At 39.0% G+C, this 9,069-nt stretch overlaps 1 long non-coding RNA gene across 1 annotated transcript in view; it reads right to left on the bottom strand.

Annotated features, from left to right (window-relative positions):
* Positions 1-7,125: 7,125 nt before the first annotated feature.
* Positions 7,126-9,069, bottom strand: part of LOC149132427 (uncharacterized) — a 6,310-nt gene continuing 4,366 nt past the window's right edge. The window contains exon 3 of the long non-coding RNA XR_016244427.1: positions 7,126-7,924. This is a non-coding gene — a long non-coding RNA (uncharacterized LOC149132427). The remainder of the gene's footprint in view (positions 7,925-9,069) is intronic.

Here is a 9,069-nt window from a genome sequence, read left to right as displayed (position 1 = left end):
ATTGTCCTGATGAAACATCACTCCTTTTCAATTCACTAAAACGGGTTTTTTTATTCTTCAAAGCTTGGTTCAAACGCTCTAATTGCTAACAGTAGACTCGAGCATTGATTATTGCATTAGATGGTAACAATTCAAAGTGATTTACTCCTTTGCAATCCCACCAGATAGAGAGAAGAACCTCGACAGGCTTCTGTACAGTTTCCTTCAGCCCAGTTTCACTTACCGGACTTGGGTTTACTCGAGGATAGGATAAAATGACCCCTGCTCGAGATATCATGCAGCCGGGACCATCTTAGTAGAATTGTAGCCCCAACCCCAATCCCGGTTAAATTAATTTCCCGGGTCCTTTAGTATTTATTCAAACTGAGCCCCAACCATGAGATCTCCAGGTAAATCACTACATTGGGCCCTATAATATTTATTTATTCACAGTAATCCACAACATAAATCAGAATTGGGCCCGTTGATCCATGAGGCCCCCGGGTAAGTCAATGCCTTATATTATTTCTTGACAGCAAGGCACACCATATATAGAACCGAATTTGGCCCGTTGATCTATGAGGCCCCTGAGGAAATAAGTACCCTGGGTCCTATATTATTTATTCATTGACAGCAAAGCACATCATATATAAATCCGAATTGGGCCCTGGACCCGAGAGATCCCTGGACAACCTTCGAGTCTGATCATGCCTTAAGACGACACTACGTATAACAGGAGCGAACGCAGAACTACATAATTACGAATTGAACTTTTTAATCACTCAACGATACAAGTTGCATCCTTATAACACGGTCAAATATGCCTAGCCGTCACAAGTTCGAATTAACTGCAATCCATTATTGTTCATGCTGTTGGTCCTTAGATCAGTTCTGTTCAAGCAGACATGAGAGGCATCCTATCTCTGTTCTTTTCCTTTTTCCCCCACAAAGAATACCTCGGGTTATATGATCCTTCGCTTGGATTGAAAGCGTAGTTGTATGATGCGCAGGGGAGTTGGTTGCTATTTCTAGCAAGTTCATCGATTATTTAGCTGTCACTTTATTGGCGCCACTTTTCTGCTTTGTCTTTGTCAGGTTCTCCATTAATTCGTGGTCTAATAGCTTCTACATGATACAACCAACACCCACACATGTGTATATATATATATATATATATATATATATATATATATATATTAGACACACACAACGTTTCTGAGTCATAAATACATGTTGATACGTGTAACTGCTATTGGGAAGCCCAATGACTATATTTACGGATGTTAACACACTCTGGTTAGATTTCACCGGCAATAAGCATGGACCACACCCACAAATCAATCATAAAAGGTGTTAACGAAGGTGTTAATAAAACAGACTCGATATGGTTGCTTGCTTTCCAAGAAATAGCAGCCAAGTCGCTCTCATTTGACAACCTGTCGTTTTCTGCTTCTTTTATTATTAATAATTTTTTAAAGACACATTGAACAATGCAGTCATGGATGGACCATGACTGAAAAAGAGGCAGGACTATAATGTTTGCAACGTAGCATTCGGTATGTCGTACTTAACGTAGATATACAGTAGAAAGCCTGAAAACTGCGGTATTCGTCTCAAGAAAACATCTGCTACTGATATATTTCTGCGTTTTTGATACTATGTAGCTACACCAGATGTTTTCTCGAGCTGAATACCGCAGTTTTCTGGCTTTCTACAGTATATCTGCGTTTAGTATAATAAACAAGATGCTATTTTGAACTGGTACGGTTTCTGACGCTAATAATTTTGCAACGTCTGACAATAAAATCGTCTGCCGAATCAGAATGATCAAAGACTACACAACAACAACATCAGAAACAGCAACTTTCACGACTTAAACCGCCAACACAAAATCACAAACGTATCAGTAAAATAAAAATTTAAAAAGTGCCTCGTCACAAAGGGAGGATATTTCCTGACCTCTCTAAGTTCCATTCCTCGAAGTTCCCGGTCAGTCAATCTACCAAACACCCAGATACAATCCTTGCTATTAAGATAAGTGGCTGCGTTTTAAGAAGCTTGCATCCCAACCACATAGTTCCGAGTTCAGTCCCACTACGTGACACCTTGGGCAAGTGTCTTCTACTATAGACTCGGGCCGACCAAAGCCTTGCGCGTGGATTTGGTAGACGGAAACTGAAAGAAACCCGTCGCATATATATGTATGTATTTGTACTCTAAGTTACAGGGACGTAAACAAACCAACACTGTTAAGACGTGGTGAGAGACAAACACAGACCATGTGTGTATACGCACACGCACACACAAACGACGGGCTTCTTTCAGTTTCTAGCTACCGAAGCCGCTCACAAGATTTTGGTTGACCTAGGAAATAGCATCAGAAGCCAATTGGCCATGGTGCCATGCAGTAGGACTGAACTTGAGACCATAAGGTTGGGAAGCAAGCTTCTCAACCTCACAGCTATGCCCACGCCTGAATATCTTTAAGTTAATAGTAGTTGGGTCATTATATTCAGAAATACGTGTATTCTCAGCTTCAGAGATAGACAGATATTGAGAGAGAGAGAGGCAGAGATAGATAGACAGATAGTGAGAGAGAGAACGAGGGGGAGATGAAGAGAGAGAGAGAGATAGAAGAGAATGATGTGCGTGAGTATCAGTTATACACATGTGTATACGTGTGTGTATTTATGTGTGTTGTGCGTACGTGACTGGATCCAGTCACAATGTGAACCGAAGAAAGATAACAGTGATAATTAAATACCAATAAGTCAATATTTACAGTGTAAACATTTCGAAAACAATGGAAGAGGTGGGGGAGAGACGAGGAGGAAGTGAGGTGAAGCGGAGAACTACTGGAGCTCTCGAATCTAAGAAGAGCCGGAAAGTTATAAATTACTATGATGGATGGAGAGATTAATCAGAGCTGCAGAAGTGCAGTAATCCCTCGACTATCGCGAGCGTTACGTTCCGAAACCCCGCTCGCAATAAGTGAAACACCGCGAAGCAAAAACAGTAATTGTACTGTATATATTTTTAAAATATTATTTTTTAAAATTTGTATATATTTATTTTATTATAAAAGCAAAACGACACCACGGAGGAATCGACGTAAGCTTAAATAAGTGAACCGCGATACGGCGAGGGATTACTTCAAGTTTTGACACAAAGCTTACAATTTTGGAGGACGGGGTAAGTCGATTAGATCGACTCCAGTACGCAACTGGTACTTATTTTATCGACCTCGAAATGATAAAAGGCAAAGTCGACCTCGGCAGAATTTGAACTCAGAACGTAAAGACGGACGAAATGCCGCTAAGCATTTCGTCCGGCGTGCTAACGTTTCTGCCAGCTCGCCGCCTGGGGTGTGTGTGTGTGTGTGTGTGTGTGTGTGTGTGTGTGTGTGTGTGTGTGTATTGCAATTGTGACTAATCTACAGCAATTATCAAGTTACGACCTCGTACGACCAAGTGCAGAAGCCACAAGACATAAGCAATAATTCATAACTCAAGCTAGTTTTTGTATATTTTTTTATTATTTTTCTTTACTTTTCTTTTGTCTTATGTTCATATTTCCATAGATGACTAATCTCTTTATCCATCATAATAATTCATAACTTTTCAGTCTTCTTACATTCGAGAGCTCCAGTAGTTCTCCATTTCATAAACACTCAATCCTAGTTCACCCTCATGTCTCCCCCCCCACCTCTTCCATTGTTTCAAAATGCTTACACTGTAAATATTGACTTACTTATTGATATTAAATTATCACTGCATTATCTCTCTTACTTCACACTATGGCTAGATCGATAAGAGAGTGAGAGAGAAGAGGGAAACAGACAAAGATAGGGCTAATTATCAATACTTTATCAGTAAACTCTTGTCTTAATTATATGTGCTGAGGTCCGAATGATTAATACACTTAGCTGTAGTTCACTCCACTACTCTCAGTAGTCATCCGATATGCTAGAAATAGCAGCCAATTCTCTTTCGGATCACAGACCTACTGTCTTAAGAAAAGAGAAAACTATATTATATGCAGTAGCTGTAGATACTCCTTAAATAATGGAATACTTTTGGTAATTCAGAGCTCACCCGGGTTCAACAACAATACCAACAATAGTGCAGTACCCCAATCAGGGGTACTGCATCGTTTTTCGATTGATTTATCTCGTAGTGTTCTTTCCCGCTTCTTTATTTTAGATTTTTGTAGTTTTGCTAAATGACTTCTGTGTGTGTGTGTGTGTGTGAGAGAGAGAGAGATGTGTGTTGCTTGATGTAGAACGAATGAGAAAAGAGTGCTCAGTACATGTTGTAGAGGATATGTGTCTTACTAAAACCTAAACTGCTCTCGTGACTTGAGTTTCGCGACTTGAGTTTCGGGCCGTTGTGATCATCAGACAAAAGCAAAATCATTTCGCTTGAAGATCGCTATGGCGTGAAGCTCGAGTCACCAGTCTCAGCTTCAGTTTTAATAAAAATAACTCCACATGCATGCATATATAATATATACATGCTCACTTACACTGCTACACCACCTCGAATGGTAAAAATCGGAAAATTAACCGCTTTGAAAACTAGACTTAAAAGTAGAAGAGCGAAACCAAGTTCCATAAAGAGTTGTTACTGTCACCATTTCTGTCTCTTCACGAAATTCTTCTAAGATAGAGATAACGATTCCTCAGATGGGCATCAAATCACACACATTTTGATAAAGTCGATTTTTTACGATTTTAGAATATAACTGGTACTTTATTTATCGAGTCTTGAAGGACGAAAGTTAAAATCAACTCCTGCTCGTTTTGACCTCAGAACGAAAAGAAACGTATTGTATCCGACGCTCTAGAGATTTTTGCCATCTTTTTGGACTAGATTTTTAGATTTTTTAGTTTTCTTAAACCAATCCCACAGATCTGAAGTCTTCGGAAATTCCCAACAGTCATTGTTTTATCAATATCTTCGTCATTGTATCATCACCATTTGAGATCAACAGAGGTCACAGTATTATTATCATTATTATTGACTGACAATAGCAGACCAGTCTCCCAAAACAAGAACTACCAATCCTGTAAAAACACATAGACACAAACGTGTGTGTTCTTTTGTGTTTCCTTTTAAAGATAATCAATTGTATTCATACAAAGTGATAGTCTTTCAGATATATTTAGATAATGCACTGTTGGAATTTACACGGAGAGAGAGAGAGAGAGAGAGAGAGAGAGAGGGGGGGGGGGAGAGAGAGAGAGAGAGAGAGAGAGCGAGAGAGAGCGAGAGAGAGCGAGAGAGAGCGAGAGAGAGCTCTCTTTCTCCGAGAAGTGATTCCAGTTCTGATCCTTATACTGATTGAACATCTGTGGAACCTGGAAAATACAAAACTACACACGAAGCGATCCTCATTTATCAAAGTAAACTGACGCACCACCGCCACCACATACGTATACACACACAGTTTATGTGTGTGTGTGTGTGAACGTGTGCATGCATATGTGTAAGTGTGCATGTATGTATGTACATATGTGTGTGTGTGTGTGTGTATGTCTATATATATATATATATATATGTATACGTATATATGTGTGCATATGTCAAAATACACACACACACATATATATATATATATATATATATATATATATATATATATATATATATATATGTATGTATATATATGCTGTATATGTGTAAGCACGTATGCACGTGTGTGTGTGAGTGTGCGCGAGTGTATGCGGAATTGACTATTTATGAAATAGGATAAAAAGAGTGAATTCCGATAGTTTCAGTTCGGAAATTAAAACGAAATTCAAGAAGGCAACAGAATAATACTATCAACAAACCTATCAATAATAATAATAATAACAACAACAAGAACAGATAAAAACTGCGCTCCGCTTCTCTCTCTCTCCAATATAGTTTACAAGTTATTTTAGCTTCCGACGGTTCATTCAGTTGATTAGCTTCTTTTCGTATAAAATCGTTTCGACCATGCTGTGAGATTTACTTACATGCCTAACTGCCTTCAAAACGTTCTTATCTCCAAATCTTGTCTGATCCACACGGAGGAGTAAACTAATGCGGTCGATTCATTCCGTGATGAACGATTTACTCGCATACCGTTTATGATTGCTGTCTTATATGAAACACTTGCCAGCCTGGGGCCCCCCCCCCTAATGATCTGTTGACCTGCTAAAAGTAATAGCGCGATGATGAATAAATGTGTGTAATGAAATTATATTAGATAAGCACGCGCACACAAACACACACGCACATATACACACACACACATATATACAAAACATAGGTGCACATCCACACACACACACACACGCATCCATACAGACACACACACGCATTCATACAGACACACACATCCATCCACACACACACACACACACACACATCCACACACACACACACATCCATTAATAACAGCAATGTTTTTGGAAAAATCTGTTACCAAATTCCAAGCCGTCAGTGTTATTTTATCGAATGAATATCTTCAAACTGGTAATGGTTTGTTTGTGTTATTCATAACAAAGATGGCGTCTTATTTAACGTCGGCAATCGAGAGGGGAGATAAGCAATCCCTGATGAGCATTAAATGTATATGAAACTACTAGGACAGTCTCTCACACATACTCCGCGTGAGTGCGTGTGCGTGCTCATACATACACAGCATTACACACATATGCTCATTCATGCACATACTCATTATACACGTACGTACACACACCGATGCGTTGGTTGCGAAAGCTCCAGTGGTTTGTGTATAAACATTTTTTTTATAGTACTAACGACTTGTAGGCACCTGGTATTTCGTCATGCACCCATAATATTCTATAACGGGTATCAAACGTTTTTATAAGTCAATACCGAGTTCTATAATAAACTATAACGCATTTTTGATAGTGACAGTAAAATATATACAGTGATACCCCGAAGTATGAGTTTAATTCGGTCCATGACCGAGCTCATCTTATGATTTATTCGTTTCACAAATAAATTTCCCCCATTGCAATTAACTAAAATATAATTAATCCGTTCCAGCCCCCTCCCACAAAACCACTCAAAAATAATTTTTTAGGGGTTTTAAAACAGAAAAGGTGTAGTTACAAGTAAAATGACAATTATAAAAAAGAGAATGCAAAAGAAATATGTAAACTGGTTTTATTAAGTGAATTACCTTAAAGATGGGACAATTTGTGTGTTCGTACTACGGATTTACGCTCGTACTTCAAGACAAAAATTCGCACGAGTTTCGGCTCGTACAGCAAATTACTCAGACAATGGGGCACTCGTACTGCGAGGTTTTACTGTAGTTATAAATAAATCGTGGCACTCCGTCGGTTACCATGTGGTTGGGAAGCAAACTTCTTACTACAAAGCCATACCTTATAAACGCGGGGTCAGTCTGTGGAGGAATATACTCCGAGGCAGATATTTTTGCGTTGTAAAAGGATCCTGACCCTCCCCCCAACCAAACACACATAACCAAACGTGGACTGACGCATTTCGATGAAATAACGAGACTATGTGGACTGGACAGCTGTCAGCGTTGATTGTCTGTATTGGTTACTGTGTGAGTTTAATATCGTATCTACGTTTGGCGTGGTACTGAGCACGTTGTGTGTGAACATTAATTCTTCGAAAGGTTATTCTAGATAACCATATCGAAATATAATACTATTCCTAATATATACTATTCTGCACACCCCAATGTTGTCATAACATTATTGGCGACGAGATATTCTAAAGACATAACAATTTGCAGTCCAAATTTGGTGTTGCGTTCTTTGCCGTACACTACGTTCAGAATATGTTGTAGGTGTGGAGGTAAAAAGGTCGGTATTCGCAGATAATTTCTGTACATATAAGGGCGAACGGATCTGCAACATGGTAGCAGGCGGTTCCGACTTCCGCTTGTGAGGACACTGGATTCATTTCATTGGCTAAAAATATATAATTTTAAATGCTTCTGTCTAGTTTATCATTAACTAGCTGGCCCGGTGCCGTCAAAAATGACGGCTAATATTTTATATATAAATATGGATGGTAAATCAAATTAATACACTTGTCAATATTATCTAGAGGTTGTATTATGAGATGTGACATCGATCATCGTTTGTCACTGAAAGAACGCTGATTCACAGACAAACATTCACATACTTCCCTTGTACACACACACACACACACACACACACAGAGTTGAAACGTTCCACTACCAGTTTGTCATCATCTTTTCCTTCCTCATTCGTATGTTGTGACGGAGAAAAAAAATGAATGCGACATTCGTCATCAGAATGCGAAATTACATGCGTGTGGAAAATGGGAAAACAATCCATTAAGAATTGAAAAATTTTCAAGTGATTGGAAGAAAACGAAAAAGACCCAGGCGAACACACACACACACAAGCGCGCGCGTATGTGGTATAGACAAGAAATAATTTCCTTTTTTGCTGTCCAGGCGAAAGGCCAACAACGCTTATGGAGTATAGATTTCTTTTATATTAATTTCCTTCAATTAAGCACACAAATATATTTTATTACCAATGTCAGCTAGAGGGCGCTTTATAATCGGATCGGATACAGACAGATCTGCGGACTTCGTGCTCTGCAGAATTTCTCAGTTCTCTGCTATCGACCGCTAAGGATACCATCGTCAGTGGTTACGGATCTCTTTCACTTAAGCCCCGAATTCACTTTCTGCAGCTTTCATTTTCCCCGAGATCGATAAAATAAAGTACCAATCAAGTACTTAAGATCAACTTAATCGATTAAACCCCGTCCCCACAAATATTTGTTCACGTGGTTATGTAAAATATTTTTTATTATTGCAATCGAGCGCTCTTTACAGAAGTAAGATTAAGCTGTTATCCTCCTGGGGCCGATCAAATAATATTACAGCGAAGAAATGATCTCGATTGTACTCTTCCCGCAAAATTTCAAGTCTTGTGAGCTGGTAGAATGGTCAGCACGCCGAATAAAACGATTAACAGTACTTCTGCGTTCGAATTTCGTTGAAGTCGACTTACAGTTTTATCCTTTCGTCGATCGATAAAATAAGTACCAGTTTACAGCACAAAAGAAATCACTT

The sequence above is a fragment of the Octopus bimaculoides genome, chromosome 15 (genome assembly GCF_046866305.1).
Source record: "Octopus bimaculoides isolate indiv1 chromosome 15, ASM4686630v1, whole genome shotgun sequence".
NCBI classification, from domain to species: domain Eukaryota; kingdom Metazoa; phylum Mollusca; class Cephalopoda; order Octopoda; family Octopodidae; genus Octopus; species Octopus bimaculoides.
This window is presented reverse-complemented; position numbering and strand designations above follow the sequence as displayed.